Genomic DNA, 25,152 nt, shown 5'->3' on the forward strand with positions numbered 1-25,152 from the left:
TAGACCAAAGCCCGTCATAGCCACGTTTTGGCCTATACTCAAAGGGATTGTTTACACACCACGCGACTGAACCGAAGCCATGCCGCCTAATATTAAATCACCAAACCACCTGGCCTTGAGACGTTTCTGTAACAGCACTGGTGGTACTCGGCATAGCTACAACGCGGTCATCGTTGCTTTTCACTCTGTTAATGCAATCACACCAGAAACATTTGATGAGTACCACGGACGACAGAGAGGATAAGATATTCCTTGAAAACACGTGAATACTCATTGGAGCCTTTCCCCCCAAAGAAAGAAAGGCAAGAAAAAACGAATAAAAACACAAGGTCGAAACTGAATTTGTTGCGATCACTGACAGCTTAAATGACTACAAACATAAACGACCAAACCACGTGACCGTGAAGAACTTCTCGAACAGCACTGGCACAACTCCGCATGCCAACACCGCAACTGCTGCTTTTCACAGTGTTAAAAGTATAGCAGAAACCTTCTGATGACTATCAATGAGGATCGGCTGGACAAGCTATACCTAAGAACACATAAATGCCTTTCCCACCTAGAAAACAAAAAAAAAAAAAAGAAAGAAACACCAGGTAAATTTGATATTGAAACAGTTAGCAGCCTTTCAATGGAGGGGCCCACGCCTAAGGACCGAATCGGGAATAGTGTCGGAAAGGGCGGCTTGTTTGAGGATCTGCGTTGATTTACGGCGCGTCGTGCGTTCGTACTTGAGGCCCAGTGGCTATGGCCGCAGCTTCGGATTGATTTACGGACCGGCTGTTGGCCAGCCCCGAGGGTCCGAAAGCCTCCTCATCTGGTCCGAACTGGGCACGGAAGACCAGGGAGTTCGGGGAAAACCACGCCAGTTCCGATTCTTATGTCGTACGCATGCATGAGGGGTATTGGGAAGTCGCCATGTTGTTGTTTTGTTGCGTGGGCGGCGACAACCGCTGTGCGGCCTCTATTGTGGGCGGCCTTCGAAAGGACGAGAAATTTGTTCTCGTATGCCTACTTTTTTATCTTAGTAAATGGCCATGGAAGAAACTGAAAACGAAAGTGAATCACAGTTTCTTTACGGTGTAGGAAATGTCGGGAGTTTTAGTGCATCTTTCCGATACTTGCTACTCCGCCGGAGCGTTGGCACATGCATCGTATTGTTACCGAGTATTATTGCCGGAGTTAACAAAACGATCCATTAAAATTCCCATGTGAAGACAATGAGAGTAGTTTTATAGCCCTCTTTTTTATGATACGTTTTATTGTTTTTATAATTTCGGTTACCGGCTCAGTCCCTCAAAACCGGATTATTTCGGATTTAGACAAACACCGAGAAAGAAGAGCCTTAAAACTTTGTTTTAACAATCCGTTTAGAAAAGACAAAAGAAAACCTCCGTGTCCTTAATATACCTTAATCGGGCAAAGTAATATTTCGTTGTTTTTGCGTGTTATGTGATTTCATTTGTAATTTGATCCAATCGACCGAAGCAAGGTTGATGCGGGAATCCTTTACGCCAACGCGCTGTTCACAAACAGGTGTTGTTTATTTTTTTTTTTTTTTTGCACGCCCGCACCAAGTGTGGGGCACTGTGCGTATACGTGCTGAAACCAGATTCGAATTGAGGTCGGGCATCTGCACATGCGCAATGCCGACAGCAGCGCCACCGCCACCGACGGTGACGCTCTAAACAAGCGCATGTCATTCGTGCAAACGCTCGGAGCCGGGATTGCAAGCCGATTCGTCGATCGCCCGGAATAGCGCCTTACCATGTAGTCTCTGACCGTATATAAGAAACGCAGGGCTTGGTTTTGCTACGTTCACGTTTCCTGCTTCGTGGTTGGTCCATCCGTGTTCTTATCGGCAGATGCCGCGTTCTCCTTGGCCGTAGAGCGATAAGGGATGCACGACACTACTTTCCATGCCCTCCGTTTCTTAAGTTTGCAGTGATCGTAATTGTCACCCGAATTAACCCGCCTGACAGAAAGTCTTAACGAGCGCGCTCCGTCGGAAATTAGTGAGCCACGCGACACTCCACCCACCTGGGCGGTGCACTGTGGATTGAACGGGTTAAAAGCCAGATTAAACGTGTCGCACAAATGGGCTTCGCAGGTCCGTTGGTGTAGCGTTTCATATATAGACGTAGATAGTGCGGATTCGCGTAGTGGAAATATTCGGCAAAAAGTTTGTTTTCATAGAAATACTCACATAAAAAACCCAAATGAAGAAAGAAATTGCGCATTTTTTTTTTGACCATTGAGAAGAGGCGAAAGACAATAATTCAGGCTCGAGAGTATTTCAATTTTTGTCGAATGAAACTCCCTAAGAGCGTTTCGCGTTTGTGAAACTTTTTCCGCGAGAAAAGTTGCTAGTGAAAAAGTTGCAGTGACAAAAGCAGCGGATAACAGTTGATACTTTTTTTTCGTAACCGTTTGATTGTGTACTTAAAGCGAAACATTAATTGATTGAAATTTAGTGCGAGACGAGACTTGTCTGCTATATTATTTCAATAAGGTCCCACAACAAAGCCTCAACTTTGGGTGTACATTAGAGTACCGTGCTTTATGTCAGGCTGACTTGTGGTGATTCATTAAAATTGATTCGGTCCTTTTGGTTCACATGGGGCAATTAATATTTAAAAGAATGAATACACAGATAAAAAAGTCGGTAATATAAGTTAATGAACTTTCATGACTTAATCCAAGGTGCAGGGGAAATTTCGCTCTTATTTAAAAATGACTAGCAGAGAAAGAGTTTTCATAAAAAAGATATATTAACATGAACGTTAGTTGGTTAATCTGTGCTGGAGCTTAAATGGTGAAATTGAAGTAAAAGCAAAGCAAAAAATACATTCCAATATGAAATAGAAATCAGACGAATCGTGGCAATGCAAATTAGCATGATTGTGTGTACGAAGTCAGAAGCAGCATAATCACCGTAGAAAAAGTATAGGGTGTGTCAGTCAAGCCCCTTTTATGAACATTAATTAGTAAGGCCTTAGTGAAATTCATAGAGCGATTAGTTGTGCCAAAATCGCCAAGGATTTAAGGAGAACCTAACGGGCGAGTTAATGATGACTTTTTTTGTAGCATTTGTCGTTCTTTGCTGTATGTACTTCGCGCATTCGCACACGATATTTTTTATCGACTTTTTAATTTCAGACTTAGCACACGCCTCAAAGTATTTTCTTCTTTTTTTAATAGGCGACGTGCACAGTCAGTGAGGAATGTAAACTACGTAAAGCCACGGACCTTCGCTAAACTAGTCTGGAACCTTCAGCAATTACCACCTTAGTGAATTATGTGACCACAAGCGGCACTAATCCAAATAAAAGAAAAATAATATTAAAAAAAATGCTTTTTTATATGTAGATCCTTTTACGTGCTGCGTTTCAACTATTTCAAATAATATCGCCCCGAGGTCTCAAGTATACATCGCGTTTTAGTTGCACGTTGTTTCAACGGGTTCGTGCGGTTTTATGAAAGAGTAGACGCATCCAGCAACTTTGTCCATGGTGGCTTCTCTGAACCCACGTCCATCCATTGGGTTCTCCATGCGATCTGATTGGTTGACTCCTAACGTCGGCAGCGAGCTCCTGGTGCTTTAATTTTTTTTTACCAAGAACTACATTTTTATGGCGTCACGTAAACATTGCAGACAAAGTAATCCAAGAGCGTGATAGAGCTACTCAACTGACTGCCAATTTATTAGCTGTTACGTTTAATCCATCGCATTTGCCTCGGCGGCCTGACACTGGTAAGCTTTCCGGCTTGCTTGTGCCGTTCGACAGTTACATACGAAATTAAACTTTTATAAAAGATCATGACTGCGCTTTACGATCGATAGTGGAAACTTTCTTTTAAAGTTTGAAGCGGTCGCTTCACGCGCTTCTGTATTTAAGCATTTTAAGACTTCTGAAGATTTTGGTTATTTATGCAGTGTTCCAGTATCGTTATTTCTGGTTCATGTGAGAAGGAATTTCGATTTTTGTTGTACACCGCCTGCAGAAAATATTTTAATGGCGATAGCACTACTTTCTGTTGCTGGAAATATTTTGGAAGTATTCTTGTCGTCTTCAGGTTGCCTCGCAAGATAGTGGTCGTCTTCACAACGCCTCGCAAGACTAGCACCGTTTGGCTAGGGACAGATTAAGGAAAGTGTTCGCCGTTACCAAAGGCTTAGTGAGAGAACAAGGTTCGTCTCAATAAAACTGGTGCAATATATTGTTCATAAACGAAACTACAAAATGCTATCGCATTTCGGCATATTCTGCCGCGAAGCACCGCAGAAACAGCACCTTTTGTTTAAATTATTTGCTGAACAGCGAAAACGTATACTTCTCACTTCGGCTACAGCGAGGCTCCTTGTTTAATTTTTTTCGCGTCTAGCATTATTCTATTTGGCAAGATTTGATGTTATAAATAGGGGAATTACTTTACCCAGATAAATAGGTATTTAATGGCGCAACATTTAGTAAAAGCGGTCGTTTGCATTCCTTCAATCATAACGCCTCTTTTTGCTGATAAAAAAAAAACACACTTTTTTATATTACTGACTAAAACAATTACGCGCAGAAAAAAAAAAGCAGGATCGCAGCGGAATTGCCGTGATTGATTAATTTAGTCAACAAGAACAAGCCCACAAAGACGATGATCGTCGTGACGAGGCGCTTTTGTTTGGAGCGTCTCCATTGTCCCTATCGGGTCGTAGCATCGGCTGCAGTTGGCTTTACGTGAGAGAGGGAGTATACGGAGAGCAAGTTCGTCTGCTTCTTGCTCAGGAGTTGTCCGTGACGTCAGAACAACGCCGAGCTCTGATTGGCTTTGATTGAAAGGATGCTAGACGCCTCAAGGTCTACCCACTATTTTGTTTTCAATCAGCCAATAAGAGCTCGGCGTTCTGATATCAGGCAACCCCCTGTTCAAGAAGCAGACGAACTTGCGCACCGCATAAGCAAGTTCTGTTTTGCGGTGATAGGCGTCAAGACGTAAATGGTTTTCGCAGCGGATCTTACGTGCGCGTTTTGTGTACTCCTCCGTCGTGGCCCGCTAAATCTAGCGGGAGTAACTTCTCCGCTAAATTTAGCGGGGAATCCTGGTGTCATGACATTGAGACGCCACGGTCCGGCGTGTCACATGAAGTCATAATTTTCCCGTTAACTTTAGCGAGAAAACAAAAATACGCTTTCTGCTAAATTTAGCGGAAAATTTCGTCAAAAATGTAGCGTTAAAATTTCTGCTCTAAATTTAGCGGGAATCCGCTGTCATGTGACGTCACAGTGTCACGTGATGTGATGGCGTCACGTGACGTCATTGTGTCCGATGGACACCGTCCGCTGAATTTCTTAACGTGACGTCGATTTCTTAGCGGGACGCAAGTCCGCTCAGTTCAAACGCGGGAGTGCAACTGTGTGCAGCCGTATATGCCGCGTCTCATATGTAGCCGCAGTTCGTGTGCATGACACAGCAAAGAACCGTGAATCGTTTTTCTTTTACAATCCTTTCGAAAGCTTTTTACATCGGATTACGCGAACACGTGTCCTTTTCTCTCTCACTCTCTCCCTCTTTCTTTTGGTGTATATTTCTCCCATGTCTTAGTCTGACACCAAGCCTCTTTCTTAAGCTGCACCTCCGCAGTGTCCGAGTACTTGCATACCTTTCCATTCCATGACGTCGCTCTTTGGTATACCTAATGTATGCGTCCTCAGAAAACGGTTTCGTCTGCCAGCAAACGTCCCCCACTATCCTTCTCTGAGTCTGCCTCCGAGGCACAGGTGTTGCTGCGGCTTTAACGTCCTTTTCAATTTGAAACCTCCGCAAGGTGCGAGAGGGTTATACATTCTAGATATTTACTTATACCCTCGCCTCATGCTCTTTTACTACATAGTAGGATATATTTACTTTTTTTAATTTGTCGCTCGAGGCATTCTAATGAATTAGAGACATGTCGCGGCATGGCGTCGTGCATACGGCTCGGGGTTTATTCGGGCTTAGGCCTTAACGACGTGTCTTTTTGGATTCTGTTACCGATGGAAACGTTCGCGTGTGTCGTTCTTGGACGTAAGGAGGACTAACTCACAGTGCATCGTAGGTTCAGCGCTAATCCCTGTAATGAGGCGTCCTAGCGCAGCGATGCCATTACGGTAGCACACAGGCGCCAACTACGTATGCGCGTCATACCGCGCATGCGCGGATAGAGCCTAGGAGCTGCGTTTACGGTATCACGAAAAGCGTAGTCCAAACCGTTGTTTTGATAAGTAGTTTTAGTAGATTGTGTTTGCACTCGGATAACGATAGCCGGTAACGATACGATGAAGGCGCCAAACTGCCGGCAGCGTTTAGAGTATTGTTATGGGAATGCCAGGAGGGACATACAAAAAAACTTCCTATTATGGAGTTTCTAAAGTTCGTTTCGGTTGTCCTGTAACGCTTTCTGTAATCCACCATGAGATCCGGATCTCTGGTGGGTTTCGGGAAGCATTGTTGGGGTGAGCGTGTTGCGGACGGAAAATGAGAAAAAGGGATATTCGATAACTCTCTAATAAAGACAAACCGGTAAAACGGCACCCTTCAAAAAGATAAGACGTGAATTACTAAAAGGAAAAAAGCGAACAAAACCTTTTAATGGGAGCGGCAGTTTCCAAGCAGCTGGGATGGCTTGTGCAAATGTAGAAGCATTCTTTGTCACTGGGAAATTTTAGGAGTACAAAATTAGGTTTTGTTGAGTTAAGCTCATAAAGGCAAGACATCTATTCTGAATGTTCCAGCTTGTCGCGGACGAAGTTGCGTCGTTCACTTGAATCTCTATGTTAAAAAAAAAAACACGAAAAACGTACATGTTTGAGTCTTATGGGACAAGACACAGACTCAGTCGTGCCATGTTGTGTCGTATGGCCACTCGACAGGCGTAATTATAACCAGAGTTGTTATCCGAGTAAACTTTTATACATTAGAACAAATATTTTGTAGCTACCCTTCCAGGAGCTACATATTACACTTATTTTATCTAGAGAACGTGAACAACGTTTTTCTTTGTTGTAGAGGATATGGAAAGTCCGAAAAGTCCTACTTATTATCCTACAATCGCAAAAAAAAAAAAAAACTACCGTAAAAGTATTACAATCTGTATTGGAGACGGTGGTTGTAGGAACGAATTTACTTTTGTTGTTTGTTAGCTAAGAGGATTTGGTTTATTTTGACAAATAGATTTTAAATAAATTACCTTTTGCAAGCCGCATTAGAAAACTTGTTTAAATACTTAATGTTCAAATAAGCTAGAAAAATACTTTGTCATTGGATTGAAACAATGCTTTTCAAGTAGCACAATTTTTGTTTTTGCCGAACATCTGTGATTGTTTGAAAATTGAAGGCCCTGAATTCCCAGAAGTGGAAGCAAACTTCATATTCTTTGCACACTGTCTGGGTATTTCGGCCCTAAATTGCAAAACAATGGACAAGTGGCATCACTGCCTGGTATCTGTTATCATCTGGCACCTTTGCGCCTCGATATTCCGGCAAATACAAAAAATTTGGCTTCGCTGCGGATTATTCGGTTCTCACGTGGTATTTTTGACTCATGTCTGGCAGTTTGGCAGTTATATGATGAACGACAGGAAAAGCCGCTTGGGATCTTCTTTCAAAGTTAGGGCCAAAGAAAAAATATTTTGGCCCGAATTCTCAATTTAAAGCAAAACCTGATTAAACTCAAGTTAGGCTCCTATGATTGCCAAACACGGAAACAAGTTTTTTTAGGTTCTGGATCTAAACGCTGCGGAGATCATCGGTTTCAGAATGAAAGTTCACGTAAAACATCCCGAACAATTGTTTCGCCGACTTTTGCCTCACGTTCAGATACAGTGCATATCGAACCTAGTCTGATGGTCAGTAATTATCAACGCTTTTCTAGATTTGACATTTAGCTGTGCGGTCACACCGAGCAATCCAAATCAAAGTTGCGGCGTTGTGAAAAGGAAAACGCGTAAAATTCCTTTGAAATGGAAAGTTTGATATTGGGGGGGGGGGGGGGGGGGGGCAACTTTGTTTTTTATTCTGTGCATGATACGGTGGTTAATCGAGCATTCTATGGAAGTCACTGTTTAAAAACCATTCATGCACGGATGAAAAAAAAAAGAAATAGAGAAATGCGCATTTTGCCAAGAACCAAACAGTTATGCCTTCGTGACGTATATAAAAAACTATTGAGTAAACCGATTTTTTTTTTCGCAACTGAGAAGAGAAGAATTATATCTTGGCGATGAATAATCCGATAACCCGCACGATCGGGATTATACACGAACTCAACTCTGTGACGTCACGGCGCGGTGGTGGCGCGTCGGGCGCACTTCCGGTCTGGGGCTGTGGGCAGAAGTCCCCACGTGAGACGTGTATTCGTGCGTTGTTTCGAAAGTAACCAGACAAAAACCTGCCTTCTCGTCAAAACGCTGCGACTGGGGCCGTGCCAAAAGAATCGAAAAAGGTCGAAGGTCAGTTTTCACGTGCTCGGTTTGTCCGAGAACCTGGATACGTGCGGTGAAAAAGGAAAAGCAGACGCCGCCGGAAAACGATTGCTTGGGCGGGAAGCACTTTGGGTTGAATTTCACGGATACTTCTGGTCACCAGATTTATTTCTTTTGTTCCAACATGAACGCCAGAAAACCGTCAAGTTGTGCGGACCACCTGCGGACTACGGTCAGTGCGTCTTCAAGTTCAAACGGCCGCCTGATCGTTCGAACTGTCGTCTCATCTTTCAAACGTTTCTGCTTGTCATTGCTCTCTCAGACGACGCTGGCCCGTAGACCAAATGTTGGCCCGGTACTTTCGATAAGAAGCAAGTGCAGGCCTCAAAAGTCTAAAGTTTGAAGGTTGGTAAGCAGGCTTGATGTAAACAGTAGATACGAGGAGGTGTTAATCTTTGTTACCAGTGACCATCACCTACTTGTTGTGACTAAGTCACCTTGTCCGATTCTGCTTGCGCTTTGCAGTATCGACGTCGACCATCTCAGCTACGGTTCACGCTTTTGCAGCCCGAGCGGCGTCGCGATTGAAAATTGCGAGGGAAATCTCATCATGCGAATCAGGCTTTACCGTGCATACTGTGGCGTCCATGCGGAATGAATTGGCACATGTCACATTATTCACGCGAAGTTTTGCGGTGTAACGAGCCTCGGTAATTTCGCTGCCGCCGCTCAAGTAGTCAGACATCGCCAGGAAGACGTAGAGTCAACATCCCGAACGTGAAAAAGGGCAGAGAGACTCACACCGACGCCGACAACATCGCATTTCAATGGTTTGTTTATGGGCGACGGCGAGCTTCTTGCCCACACCCCCATTGCGCATGCGCCGCGCCGGTGGCGTCCGCTAGGGGCGCTCCGGTTTGCTTGTAAACATGAGTTTGTGTAAAGGGAGGGGGATTTAGCTGACGAGGAAACGGTAAAGCCTCGCTGGTTAGAGCTGCCTTTTTTTTGCGTATTTTTTCTTTCGGTTGTTCACTTTCTGTTTCTATGCAATTCGGCGGTATTTAAGACAGTTTCGTTTCGTTATTTGTATTTATCGTCGCTAAAAACGTAAGAAACGCGGCGCGTAGATAGCTACGTTTGCGCTCCTTGCTGCCTGATTGGCTACTCGGTGTTCTTAACGGCTGAAGCCGTTAAGAACACCGATGCGGTACAATAGGTCCTCCGGTACGAACTGCGCATGCGCTACAGCAAAAAACTTGCGCATGCGCAGCTCGTACCGGAGGGCCCGTCGTACCATCCGGGATGTACAAAAACGGTTCTCTAGCACTCCCTAATGAGATCCTGGAGGCTCGCTACGCCCTGCGGTTTCTATAGGCTGTCAAGGACCATAGAATGCGTATTTTTAATTGAAAATGCCCGAGCCCCGTTTTTTTTTTTTCCGGTTTCCTCTGTTGTATATACGAGAAAACATGTTAGAAATTGGCTGATGAAGATTTTAGACTTTTTTTCTGACCCCATCTTTTGATGTTATTTCAGAGAATTAATTGCGCATTTTTTAACGTTTCTTACCTCGCCGCATAAACACACGAACGTTTTAAAAAAAATGAAGAAAGCAAACGTTTAGAAACTGGCCGCTTATTTGATTGGACGCGACACTAAAGAGACTACACTCTAAGAAATCCGAAGCGTGTACTTTCCAGCAAATTACTCGGGAGAGACAATCGCTGCAAACTATGCAGAGGAATCTTGGCGAATGATGAAACTAAAACTTTGTTTAGACCTGACAAAAGAAAAAAAAATGCGTTGTGACAGAGAGTTTGAAGCTATACCATGCTCAAATTCCTACTGAAAAAAGACGTTTTTTTAGGTCGAAACATATTTTCAGCCTCATCACTCGCCAAGCTCCTAGACTGCACTGATGGGCTCTCCCAAGCACTTTGCGGGAAACATACACACCGGATGTTTTAGAGTGTTTGATATGACGATGACGTAGGAAACAAAAAAAAAATAATTTAGAAAAGAAAATGATAATTTTTCACTCGCAGCATTTGTTTCATGATCCCTTCAGAATTCTGCGAAATCGGTTTGTTATTACTTCATTTGTTCAAAAAATATTTGAAGTTCGCACGTCACAGAAAACTGAAAAGAAGTAAAGTGGTTCATCAACCACTTTACTTCTCGTTCTGTATATCCCTCTTTCCTCTTGCCAAAATCTTATCTTTCTCAGTTCTTTTTCTCGATTCACGTCGTGGTTTTTTTCTCCGCGAGAATTTCGCGCAGCCATCTCACGAGCTTCACTTACATGGAAATAAATTAGGTTAATTGTAACTCAGATTCCACGTAAGTATTCGGGTGTACTTCGTAGACAACGAACGAGACATCAGTGAGTGATGGGGGGCTACATTCACATCAACCTGTCGCGCACGGCCTAGCTGCATCTACAAAGGGCTGTGCGGGTCTTCACGCTAACGCACTTCGCTATCCACAGATTCTCAGAAGGGTTTCAAACTCGCTTTTCCCAATCCTTTATTTAGACCGCGGCGTCGGGTCACAGAAGCCGTGGTGTCGGCTCCGGCGGCTGTTGCAGGTAGTAGACAAGTTCGCTTGAAGCCTCAAGTGCTTTATACTTTTGGGATAAGTGACTGTCGGGATATAAAGCACTCTAGCCTCCGTTCGTTTGATAGGATTAGGTTTATTTCTCTTTGTATCACCCTCATGCCCCCTATATCCATCGGGATAGTTTTTTTTTCACTGTTTCCCGGGGTTTTAGAGCTTTGACACATTCTGGTTCTATCGAAAGGAGTTTTACCAGGCTTTGGGTTTACTATCATTGAAATCAATTACTATCTCGCGGCGTCGTTCCGACGAAAGCGGTTGTTGTTCTCCTTCAATGTTGTGCGTCAATCACGCTGCACTTACTTTCGATCTAGACGCTTCGTGTGCTAGGAAGAGTATTTCACTTGTGAGGTCTTCACCTTGGCTCAGGAAGTATTTTATCGTCGCTCTTATTTTTAACGCGTTTTTTTTTTTGGGGGGGGGGGGGGGGTTTAGTCAAATTCCTTTTTGTTTTGTAATTATACCAGTATGTTTTTTACCGAGGTTCTACTGTCCAAATTTACTGTATCACCTTTTATGATCGAAAAAAGAAAATGTGCTGGAGATTGAGGTTGAGCGTTTCTTTTGAAAAATGAATTTTCCAGCATAATCCTTCCTTAAACGACGAGACGTTGTCTATTAACAAATGCAATTGTGATACCAAGCAGGTTTGAAATATCTAAACGTTTTCTGCCTTCTATATTATGTAAAACGTTTAGGAGAACCATTCTCTGATTGTTGTAAAAAAAACTGTTTTTAAGATTAGAGGTTGTTATGGTATTATTCCTGTTACATTTCGTTCTGCAACGAAAATTGTTCGACTTATTTTGCAAAACCAATTTATGGTGTCGCTTTCTACTGTTTAATCATAATAAAACCGTTTTGTCATCCAAATATTAGATAAATGACATTAAAATCAACATTACGTGGTGCAGAGTTCTTTTATATTGCTAAGATTAGAGGGATTGGTGTTTTTCATAAATATAACATTCACGTTTTCCTTCTGTTGTTGAAGAAATGCAGAAATAAAGAAAATTAGAAAGATCTCAACAAAAATGAATCTTGTTAGATAGCAAAATTATTATTCAAGTTCCAGCAAGAGACAAAAATATTCAGGTGGCTGACCAAAAAGCAGATACATTTTGACGCAACATTTTTTTTGTTAAGATGATATTATTTTATGCAAACCGTGACTTATAATTTGAGGCGGCGAGCTGGCACCAAGGCAGTACCTTTTACCTGGGTTGTAACCCCAGTACAATTGCAGAAGTTACACGTAAAAGATAACTAATTTACAGTTATAGTAACATAAGTTGAAAACTAATTGAGTTGTTGATACTTACATGCTGAAACTTTAACCCCATAAATTGCAGTTACTAAAATCTAACGAAGTTACACTGTCATTACTTACATTATTTCGCATGAAGAACGACTATAGGTGCAGTGATTAACAATGCACCGTTAAGTTCACAAAAAAACTTTATCCGTTCATAAAGTTAGTTCACTATACTCTCAACAGGTTTCAAAGTTGTGGTGTATACCTTATAGTTGACAACTGGATTGATTTCAGATCAGTTATCTGCACCCCCTACCCTCCAGTACCGCATTTTGTTTCCATTTGATTTAGTCGGCACATTTTGCACGTTACGACTGTTCTCCAACTTTTATGGCAGAGGTGCGCTGAAGCACTATTGAACACTGGCTACACAAAACGGGAATGAAAAAAATAATTGGGGACTGAAGGTTTTGCGCGTTTTCCTGATGGTTTGATTACTGACTTGATGTAGTGATGTTGATTTCGGGAGGGTAAATGAACAAATAGATGGTACCTTTGTAATAGGTGGCAGCTGGCGCCACCTGCCCTAGCCTTAGTGCGGATTTCGCACACTGCTGTCATTAAGATTTCCATAAACAAAAGCGCCTCCAAGCGATGAGAACGTCGGGAATTTTGTAAAGTAACTATAACGTAACCTACCGAGTTACACGTTACATGAAAATATAACTCACTCAAGTTAGTCACTAACATTTTATTAGAACTTCAGAACAAGTTTAATAGAACAAATGTAACTAATTACATTAACTTGAATTCTTATCATTCGTTACTTTATAGTTTTGATAACCACTTGGCAAGCTGAAACTCCGTCGAAAATGCCCGAAATCTGACGCAGTGCAGGCGCCATGCATCCGAGATATCCGTCGCACAATTGCCTTCTTAAGAAAACACATAAATTTACAGTGACTGTGAGACTGTGAGTGCAGGCTGGGGAAAAACGTGATCGCAATAACAACAGTATAACAACAAATATTAGTTAGGTTAATTTTCAGGATGAAAGTTTAACAATGAAAAAAAAAAAAAAAAACGTAAGGAAGGGTAAAGGGCAATGTTGTCCTTCAATTATTTTGTGTAGTTATTTATGATATTACTCTTGAAGTAGCTTGAATAGACGACATAATTTTCATGAAGAAGAACGTATACTACACGACACAATAAAAACACGACGTCGACGCTTTCACGTATTTTACTCAGGCAGCGTTTGATTATTGAAAGAGCACGCAACTTTATTGCTCAAATTGTAGCCTCGAATGAGCACCTTTCTCCTCACCGGTACTTTTAATGATATAATCTGTTTTCATAATAAACACGAAACTGTGGGCGCCATCTAACCCTTGCTGTGCCCTGTCATGTTACCGAGTGGGCTAAAGCGCACACCCAGCTCGACGCGTGTGGAGCGAAAGCTCGCGCTGCAGAACCCAGGGATCCTAGGTTCGAGCCCCACCCCTGCCCGTTTCGATCTGGATGAGCATCGTACCGGCGTGCGATCGTGTATCACTACTGCGTGAGCACTTTAAAGACCCCAGGCTAGCGGTTGTACTGCACACGCAAAATTGCTCATCTACAGTGTAAACCAGTGTCGCCCCTACAGGCAGACCAACCTTACGCTGTATAAATCACTTAAACGTCCAATTTGACTTTGACTTTGTGTCCTGTCATTGTGCAGACATTGTCAACTTAATATGGTTGCGTTCCTGGCTCAATGTAAGTCGTATGCTTTCGCCGTATTCCGGGGGACTATAATCTGCTTCAGCTTAAGTCCTGACGCAGCCGACGCTACGAGGTGATGGGACCAATCAAACAGTGTCAAAAACGCGCCATCATGGTGATGTTCGCCATGTTTTTGTACGTCCTCTTTCATCGCTAAACCAAGTATAACATAACGGCCTTGTGACTTGTGCTTCTGACGCTGTTTAATTTGTCCCATTACCTCGTAGCGTCGGTTGCGTCTGGAATTAAGCTGAAGCGAAGTGTAGTCAAAGAGATGACGGTTGTTCAAGCTGGTGGCGCTCGTGATTTATATTCCTCCTTGGTACATTCCACTTCGTTGTGTTTCCTCGTGTAGTTCCTTGTTGCGAATATAGTAATTAACGGACGCATGACACCAGCAATTACCTAAAGCCTAAACATATTTTGGTTCAAAAGAGAGGAAAGCGAGCACCTTTGTGCAATACCTCTAAAGGCTTCAACACAAGCTTCCGTCAATTGCCACTATTAGTTCGAAAACAATAGGTGAAAGTAAAGCCATAAATTTTATGTTGTTTCGCGGGGTAATTTAATGGCGGTATTCACAAAAACAATTCTTACTTAGCAGTCGACCGAGAAGAAACTAAGACAAAACAAATGAATCATTTGCTGTCAAGGGGAGCAAAAAAAACCCCGTAAACTCACGCGTAAACGTATACCCGTAAACAAATGATGCTGTAGAATGTTGCATAATGTTTGTGAGCACGGAAAAAAGTATGTCGCGAAGTTGTTGATTGAAATATTTTTGTCACTGTTAAGTTGCTCTGAAGGTATGTACTGAAAAAAGCAAATACCATTGTGCAACTCAATGTGCCACCACAGCTACTTCTAAACGCTGCAATATGGCAGTTTTTGTTCATTCGTTTAATAATTACTTGAATAAGGTCCATCTGATTGAGACATTCATTAACGCGGAAACCGGCAGTGTTCTTGTCTCTTCCACTTACATACAGAAATTACAAATGGAAACGTTGGCCAATGAATGAAGAAATGGTAGTGGTGAAACCCCATAGTACTGGGCGCTAACTCTTGCCACGTAGCGTACCTTCCTCGCGCGTTAGGTTGCCAACATATGTGTTAGAGGGAGGACAGTTAGAAAAGCTCAATCTGATAGCATGTAGAGGGGATCTTTCGATTCGGTTTTAGATAAAGGGAATCCGCCGTTCTATCTAAGTATTTATGTTTTAAACTTCCGGCGATTCCTACATTCGTTCAGAAGCCGTTCAAGGGGCTCCGGCATTTTTTGTTGGTAACGTATTACCCGCTTTTCAACTATTTGAGAGTTTTGAAAATGAAGCAATAGCTTGAAATGGTTCAGTGTGATGTTCTGTGTCAAATTGCTGGCCACAAATTGAATGCATTGAGACCAATCAGTATTGAAGAAATATTTTAGCAACATTCTAATAATAAAACACATTTTGAGCAATGTTTGAGCGCTTTCTTTTATTTAATTTAATAAGAATTCCGATACATATTGCCATTTAAACACCAATATAATACCCTTTTGGCGTATGCGAGATTACTTAGGAATACGGAGTTTAAATATAAATTTTTTTTCGCTAAAACACTGTAATAGTATGTAAAGAATGGGACGTCAAAAAATGTGATATATTTCATAATTGTCTTTCATCATAAAATGTTTGCTTTGAAATTTTACAACTACTTTTAGTGTGAAAAGTTAATTAAGGCAGTGTACTAAGACAAAATTACGTATCATAATTTTTGTTTGGTGACGGACCCGCAAAATCTTCTTATTATTACTCAGCGCTCAAACGACTGCGCGCAAAGAATAATAATAAGCAAATATTACATTTACGGCCAGCATCACCGCGAATATTTTTTAGAGTACATACTTGAGAGCAAATGAGTGCGTGGTTAAAAGCCCCATTCTCTCTGAATTGGTAAGCTTCGTGAAGTCACAAACCCGTTAAAGCTGCCAGCTTTACAGTTCCAAATGAACTCGTCTCAGCAAACAGTGTAGAAATTTATAACAGTTAGCTCTATGACAATGACCAGATAAGTATCCTGAAGAAAAAACAACGCATCACTATCAATACCCCTATATTTCTGACCTAAACATTATAGTAAAAAAAAATTTAAGTAATAAGTTTCCCTCGTTTTACTCTAGAGATAACGTTTGATCATATAAAGAAGAAAAAATAAATAAATGATAAAAGCTTGAAATGAGAGCTTTATACAGGGCGAGTTTTTGGAAACGCGGACAAAATCGCTCTTTTGAAAACTACGCATCATAGAGAAAAGAAGTTGATTCCGTAGAGGTTTGTGCCAAAGAATCCATTAAGAAAATATTATTAGCGTTCATCATATTCGGTTGATTAATTACTTTTCAGTAATATAATTTTAATTATTATTTTTTAGGTTGCGGCCTCATTTAGAAACTTGATGCGAATCATCAAAAACTATTAAACCCACCCACATTGCAATCATATAAGGCACGCGCAGCATTTTACTACGCTCCCAAAGAATGCCCAATTGGGAAGCGTTTCGTTTCGGTTTCTGATCGGAGTGTACCCCCGCCGCAGCATTCCCGCTCCACGTGGCCAAAACGTACAACTTACGTGTGACGCCACGCATCGCCTGTGGAAGAGGCGAAGTAAGAAAGGTAGGGGATGTTACTAAATACAGTCGTATTTAGTAACGTCGCCCCCCCCCCCCTTTTCTTTTCCTTCCGCAAAAAACAAACAAAAAAAAACTAAGAAAAACTATAAGCAAATACCTGTGCAGTGCACGCTGACTGAAAGCCTGCACTGACGCCAACGGCCTTTCAACTCACGGACTCAAGGCTAATTATATTTCATGTTGGGGTTGCTCTTTTGTATCGTAATTCTTTTCTTTCCTAGTTGGAATCTATGGCTCAGCCGTACTCGGCTTAGCGGAGCAAGGGTAGGGTTAGCCCTGTAATGTCCAGACAGTGAAAACATCATACGAAAATTGAGAAACTTTATTACTTGACTGCTTCTGGGCTAAACAAATTTGGAATTCTAAAAAAAAAGCTAAGTTTCTATTTTAGATTTTAAAAATACTCAATGTATCCAATATGATACACTGGGCAGTTAGTTAACTCTATTTATGAAAATCGTAAAATCAGTTGGGCTCTTTTTTGAGGTACAGATAGACATTACACTTGGAACATGTAACGAAACTGAACTTGCCATGAGGTGATCAGTTCTTGCATCGCTGCCTCTTCTCAGACATCAGATGAAGGTGGCCTAACATATCCTTGCGGACATCAAACTCCGGAGTTCTGCTCGGTTCTGCGCGTTTCCTTCGTTTGTGTGTGGGGCATGGTAGGGATGATAGTCTCCCTCTTACATTCTTCTCTGCTTTCAACGGATTGTCCGCCACTCCTGCAATGAACACGCGAAGCTTCACTGGCTTCATGTGAAGTTGCTTACAGTGCCATCTGTTAAAATTCCCCGCATTCACTACCACGATCCTGACTTTCTGGTAAATGTATAAGTACCACCTGCGTGACTTGATACAGTCCCTCTACAAAGATGCCAGGTAATTATGAAGATCAATTCCACCCCTGAATCTGTTATATACTTCAAAAATGTGGGGCGAGAGATCTCGATATTTTTTTTAAATCTTTTTTGTCCCATCGCTTCACGGTTTCAACAAGTTCGACAGACAAGTAGTTAGGCACGATTGAAATAGCACGACTGACAAACAACCTCACAATGGCGATGGACCTTGCAGCGTTCACACGGTAGTCAAAATAACCTCTTCCTGCTTTTCTGAGTTCGTTCTCGGTCATAAGTCTGCAGTCTTGCAGTCGGTTTTGACGCAATTTTTCTACGTAATAAGTACCTTTTTTTTTGCAGCTCAGCCGCCAAGTCAATACTGCTGAACAAGTTGTCTGCTGCAACTTTGAATTTTTTGTTTTTTGGAATGAGTGAGCAGATTTGTAGGACTGTTTCGTCTCCAAGGCAGTGTTCATACTTCTTGTTGCTTTGTCCCTGGTACACCTCAAATTGGCATAGGAGCCCAGTTACTCAGGCGCGTCTCCAAAGTTTAAATCCCCAAGGGGTCGGTTTGTTCTGAAGGTACTGCTTTAGATTGCTAATTTTCGTGAAAGCTACAATAATCTCATCATCAGAATTCAGCTCCCCTTGCTCGACCTGAGCGAAGTTGTATTGCAAGCTTTAAATCCAGGGACGGATTTTTCATACCTTGTCATCATTGTCTTCCTGAGGAACGTAGCAATTGTTGACAAAATTAATGCAGTGCATTAGTCTCTCAAACGTATTCCTCGACATGACAAATAAGATCGGGGTGTATCGTGTACCGTTTTCCCAGTAGCACCGTACACTTGGCATCTGAGCCAAACCCATCTGCAAGTATATTCTCAAAAATTGTTTCAGTTCAGCTATTGTTGTGGCCACCCTCTTCCCTATTTTCTGGGTGCTGTAGATGTTAGTGTGCTCACTAAGAGAATCCATCATATGTACAGTGAAAAATTGTCTGAAGAACCCAAGGGGTGTATCGAGGTCACCAGGTTCAGAAACGTCTTCCGAGAATGAACCTGGATTGCCGTTAAGTAGCTCTTTTTTCCATTGTCCGCAATCTGTTGATGAAGCATATGTCTCGCATGAGATGATCTCTTCATCCTCATCGTCTGACGACTTTTCTTTGAGATCTGATGGAGGTTGTTCCAAAGCCTAATAGTCCTCGTCACTGTCTTCAGAACGGTCGATATCACTGCAATCATCACCAGCACAGATGCGATTGAGAATGTCCCGTGCAGAGCAATCTGTAAAGAAGGAGGTAACAAAACGCCAAGCTGAAACATCTGGCATTTAAAATATTCGAAAAGAAATGACAAGTTCCCATCGTATCTTATATGGCTGCACTGATGATGTCTCCCGCATAGGAGACGAAACGTCTGGTAAATTGTTGGTATTGTTATGCAAGTCGGAGGTATTTGTTTTTAATCATAAATCCCGGCTTTTGGAACATTTTTGCACTTATATGGTACACACAATTACGCTCAGCGATGCAATCAACTGATGAAAATTTAGAGTCAACAAAACTGCACTGATCGATCACTGTGCCTAAGAAACAAATACCGAATAAGAAAATCACAAACGCACCTCCTGATTTAGCAGTGCGTCCGTAAAAACGTTTGTATTCACACGCCGACCACGTCATCGTTGGAGGAAGCTATCTTTCTGGTGCCTGTTGTGCCCCTTGTGGTGTATATTCTAACGACATTTTTGAAAAATACCGGGATATTTTTCTGTGGTGATACCAACGAGGTTGGGTGATATAGTGGGTATTTGGTTACCAAAAATGCGTTTAGTATAAAACCAAAAATGTCGGAATGGACCGTATAAGATATGATACGGTGGGCATTACAGGGTAAGTAGAGGACGAGGGGGGGGGGGTGGAGAGGGGGAAGGGGGAGGTGGAAACAGGCAACGGGAAAAATGGTAGAAGGAGGGAAAAATGGAAGCGTGGAAAAAGTGGGAAGCGCGAAATGATCGTTGGCCTTTAATGTGAACTACTCCGCGTCCGCTAAAACTTCATTCCCGTTGTCATCTACATTTTAAATTAAAAATCGCCTCTTTTAAACGTAAAACAAGCAAGAAAACTGAATGAGATAAATAGGACTTCTAAGCCAGAAATCTAATTTCTATCATCTACCTGTACATATTTTATGTTCGCGAAGGAATGGGTCTCCAGCAATAATGTCTCTGTACACTGGTTGTACCGGGCAGTTTAGCAAACATCTCAATAGCTTAAAACAAAAAGGGGCGACAGGTCATCGCTGCATGTAATGAATGACGGCTTTACATGCTAAATTTTGACAAAACGATTGTTGCCGTAGTGCTGCACTATTTTCACCGCCCCAAGCATGCGAGGAAGTGTTGGGAGACTGCTGGTATCAAAAGAATGAAGGCACCACTTGGTTAGTGATGGACGCCCGTAGCATATGGAATCGCTTCCAAGAAGCGTAGTACAATAGACTGAACTCACAGTTTTTACGGGCAAGCTTAAGTACTCACGTCAAAAATATATGGCTGGAGCCTCTGCTATCCCTTGCTACCAGGCCCCTTTTTAAAAAAGAGCGGGAACGACCCCTGGTGAAAGCACGGTTTAGAAGCTGGAGTCTTATAGTTCATTTTTTTTCTGCTACATGGACACGTTCTTTTTAAAACCGTCATGTATACGTAAATCTGAGCACCAAAGGTGGTCACTTATTGCAAGTTTCTTTCAAGAACCCCCCCCCCCCCCCGGTGATCGGTGAGGTCATGTAGCTTAAGTTACTTCAAAAGTAACTTATGTTGAGTAGAGACTACTAAAATGGAAAGCAATTGTGTAAATTACTACATATATACCATAAAAGGTAGTGAGTTACATTGACGTTATTTCAATATTTTTATGGTAACAACAAAGTATATAGGTTTTGATCCGTTAGCGAAATTCTGCTAGTCAAATATAAAGCGGCTTGTGTTTAAACAGAAATGTTTTACCAGTTGGCTGTGCTTCTGCGTGCCTAGAGGCTTTGCACTTTTTTTGTTTTTTGGTGAATGATGTACTGCGGATGTACGATTTGTAGCTTGAGGTTCTACACTGCCTGAGCTTGATTTTGCAGAGATTGTTTGCTTGCTTACGGTGTTGCTTTAAGCACATCTAGAAAGTGCTTGAAGTAAAGTACTGTAAATACAATGTGCGTTCAAAGTGAAGTACAACTACTCTTAACACAATCTTTCATGATGCACTTTCATCCCTATACGTTTTTTTAACTTGTGTGCATTACTTTAGGGGTAGTGGGGGTGCATCAGTTTTTTCGGAATCGACGGCAGAGTTGTTCTTTTACTCTCGCTGAGGAACTATTTAACACAATAAACTTATAAAGCACTTATTTGTATCCGTCTTATAGCCGCCATTTCTTCACTCTGAGAAGTGACCAGATGACGTCTCCAAAAACGATTGCGCATTTTCACATGACGATATGCTATTTTTTTGTTTTCAAATTTGACGAATGTGCTTTGAATTCGGAATTTGTAATTTTCTGGGAAAATATCAGAAAAAAAAACAAAAAAAAAACACGGAAGTGCAAGTTTTCTAAACCTACTTGAAGAAGTTCTTTAAGTACCATATACTTAAAGTACTTTTCTGCACTGCTTGCTTATTACCTTATGCAAAATCGTTGGGGGAATTACTGAGGTATCTCGATCGATTTTTGACTCTTGGAAGACCTGCATATTTTGAGTTTTGAGAGATAAGGCAACGAAAAGATGTCAATTTGCGTTGACCTTTTGCACGCAATTATTCAAGTACTATACAAAAACTACGGGAGCTCCTGATGGGCTTCATAGCGGGTACTGCATTTTGTTGCCTCCTTTGAGTGCGGATGCAGTGGGAACACCTCCTTCAGTGGGTGGGAGTTCCTACGTTGTTTGGGGAGAAGCGGGAACACGTCCTTTTTTTCAGATGCGTCAAGTCTCATTGAGCTTCAAGAAACACACACAAAAAAAACGTGCTTTTGGCGCTATTCCCGCAGTTAATCGGCCTCACTTGCGACGTGTTTGTCGGCTTTCCGCGCCTCGTATTAAGGTTGTTGCAGTGGAGGGCTCATGAAAATGTAGGGGGGATTCGGGATTCCCCAATCCCCCCCCCTTGCCTACGCCACATGCTTCGCCCTCTTTGCAATTTTCAGTTCTTCTTCCAAAGTTTAATCTCTTTTTTTTTTTGCAGGAATGTTTGTTGATAAGCAAAACTACCATTAGAATTTAAAAGTAATTTGTATTTTGAGTAGAAGTTACCCGAATTAAGCGATTAAAGTCAGCTACTAATTACCGAAACAAAAATATAACTGAAAATTGTAACGGTTCGTAATACGCGTTTAGATCAAAACTGGCGTTTTCATTTTATGTGCTTCTTCATCCTACTTTTTTATCCCTTGGCCTATCGTCGTCTTCCTTCTTGTCTGACTCTTGGAACACTACAGACGCTGGGGCTTTTGTCCTTCACTCTCCTGGAGGGATATGGAACCATATTCTTAATAGCTGCCATATCGGTGGTGTAGTTGGGTCCCATATAGTACAGCGTCTCGAGGGTGCCTTGTTGAGTGCACGTCTTGGTAGCCATGTAAGGACCGGAAAAGGCAGCCTTGAAGCCTTGTAGACCTTTTCGTACTAAAATCATGTCGCCGGGTTGAATCTCTGGGACTGCACTTAAGTGCCGCGTGTTGTAATTTTTTTTTTTCGTTGACGATCGATATTTTTGCTGCTACTAGGGGTTGTTTCTGTTCTTGTAGCGTGATTTCGTCGATTAGGCCCAGGATATGATCGGCCGGTAGCCATGGACTCTCTCCGCGCGCGGCGAAAAGTGGACTACATCCCTATCCAGCGGTGCGGGAATGGTTGTGGTGTGTAATGGTTGCCTCAGATGCGCATTTTGATCCACCTGCGAGCCTGGGGTACGCTTTATGAATTGTTTAATGTCGTGTATTGCCCGTTCAGCTAATGTGTTGCCTTCCGGGTGATAAGAAGTTGGAAATCGAAGTATGATTCCTCTTTCCTGCGCCCATCTTTGGAAATTCTTGCTGCGATAGGCCGGTCCATTATCTGAAACAATGACTTTCGTGTTCTAGAAGACCTCTCTTTCCATCAGTAAAATGACATAGTTAGTGTCTTCTCTGTTTTCTTCATTCCTTCTTCCTTCCTTTTAATTTAACTGCTTCAAGATGGTCAGTCTAAACTACTAATGGTTGTAAATGAAATCAAAACAAATCATCAGCAGTTAGAAGACAAAATCACTGACATCTCTAACCAACTCCAGAATGTGGAAACTAAGACTAATGCTCTTAATAGACTGGGTTGTGAAGTACGCACACACATCAGGTTCTAGAAGAAGTTAAAAAAGAAAATGCATTTTTGCGTGCTAGACCTGATGACCTCGAAGATCGGTCTCGGCGAGGCAATCTAATCTTTCATGCTATAGATGACTCGACCTCAAGAGACCTGGGCCCAATCTGAGCAAAAAGTACACTCGCTGCTTTCTAATGTCCCTGACCTGAGCATTTCTGATGAGGGAATCACTCGCGCGCACCGACTTGGGACGTTTTCTCAAAATAAGTGTCGACCAGTAATAGTAACATTTGTGTCATCTAAAACTAAAGAGAGCATCCTCTTAGCAAAAGCTAAACTAAAAACATAGAACGTCTCCGTCAATGAAAACTTCGCACCAGCCACACGTTATGCGCGCAAGAAGTTGTTTGATTTCGCAAAATCTCAGAGTCCCGATAATATATTTAAGATAAGCTACAACAGGCTTCACCTAAACAAGAAGTGTTACGCCTACAGCAGTACGAGTGACGAAGTTTATGAAATTTGTAGTGCTACCAGTGCTACTAATAGAGGTGCCGAGTCACTCCAACCGCAACACGTGCAAGAATCAGCAACGTAATAACAATCGTGCACTCTTCCAGTCAAAGATTCGACGGTGAAAGATGTTTCTGTTTTCTTTACAAATATCCGAAGCGTAATAAAGAAACGCGATAAATTGTGCTCCGCTCTTGATTCTGCTTCTGCCGACATAATTGTGTTGACCGAAACGTGGCTCTCTAGTAAAACACGTAACGATGAACTTTTTTTTTTTTTTTTTTTTGTGATAAGCAGTACAAAGTCTATCGGCATGATAGGGATTCCCGGACGGGCGGAGGCGTGCTAGTTGCAGTTGCTGATCACATTGAGTCATCTCATATTAACTTAGCATCTAGCTTAGAAATTGTATGTGTACGTTTCCAAGTAAGTCACAGAAACATTGTTGTCTGTGCATGTTACCGGTCACCTACCTTTACTATGAATTTTGTGGAGTTATTACATGACACACTTAGCAGGATCGTATCAAGCTTTCCCCAGTCGCAGCTATTTATTTTTGGCGATTTTAACTACCCGAATATTAACTGGTCACAAGATATTCCTATTTGCGTGCCTCATTCTTCTGAAAGCAACGATTTCCTAAATCTCTGTGCAGATTTTAATCTTTTGGAATTAGTAACCGAGACCACGAGAATTACGTCCTCAGCAGCCAACGTTCTTGATCTTATTTTAACTACGTCTAAGGACCTCGCATATCCGATCTCTTATCTTCCAGGTCTTAGTGACCATTTAGCCTTGAATGCTTTCCTGAAAATTCACAAGAGCAATTCTGCTGGGTTTTTCAAACACATCCGTGATTACGCCAGAGCCCACTTTGAGTCCATAAACCGCGAGCTATGTACATTCATGGACTCGTATATGCAGAATTTTTCAGAGCAATCGGTTGAAGGCAAATCGGTGTCTGTTCAAAGATAAAATTACTTCATTGATCACCAATTACATTCCCTCTCATGTTGTCAAATTAAACTCGAAATCACCTTGGTATAATACGACTTTAAATAAGGCTGTCTAATAAGAAAAAACGCTTGTTTCGAACAGCTAAATCATCAATGTTTCCTGATCGCTGGGCCGCGTACCATTCGGCAGCTGAAGTATACAAATTGGCCGTCGATAAAACTAAAAATAACTTCTTCAGCATAAAACTACCTTCAATGCTCACTAACAATCCAAGGCAGTTTTGGAACTTAGTCAACCCTGCCGACAAACACTTAAACAACTTAAGAATTCAGGCGAAGAGGTGATTTCCGGTGAAGATTTCGCTATGACTTTCAACGAATGTTTCATCAGTGTCTTTAATGGCCTCTTAAGTGCCAACCATCCCATACTACCATCTTCTGATTTTTTTTTGCCCATGTTACCACTTCTGTTTGATCCACCCGGTATTGTTAAAATGATTGAAAACCTCAGGCTGTCGTCGGCATCAGGTGTCGACGAGATAAATTCGAAATTTATAAAAAATACCAAAATGTACTCCTCGATCACCTTGTCATCTTTGTTTTAACAATCACTTAATCATGGCGTCTTACCTGAGGACTGGAAGGTAGGGAAGGTTGTTCCAATTTACAAAGCTGGTTACCGTTTCTCCCCTTTAAATTAAAGGCCAATATCTCTT

The 25,152-nt window shown here is 41.9% G+C and overlaps 1 pseudogene; it reads left to right on the top strand.

The window, feature by feature from the left end:
• Positions 1-22,836: 22,836 nt before the first annotated feature.
• Positions 22,837-23,469, top strand: LOC121833605 (annotated as a pseudogene).
• Positions 23,470-25,152: the final 1,683 nt, after the last annotated feature.

This window comes from Ixodes scapularis, unplaced genomic scaffold (assembly GCF_016920785.2).
Source record: "Ixodes scapularis isolate PalLabHiFi unplaced genomic scaffold, ASM1692078v2 PGA_scaffold8__174_contigs__length_109621045, whole genome shotgun sequence".
Lineage (NCBI taxonomy): Eukaryota > Metazoa > Arthropoda > Arachnida > Ixodida > Ixodidae > Ixodes > Ixodes scapularis.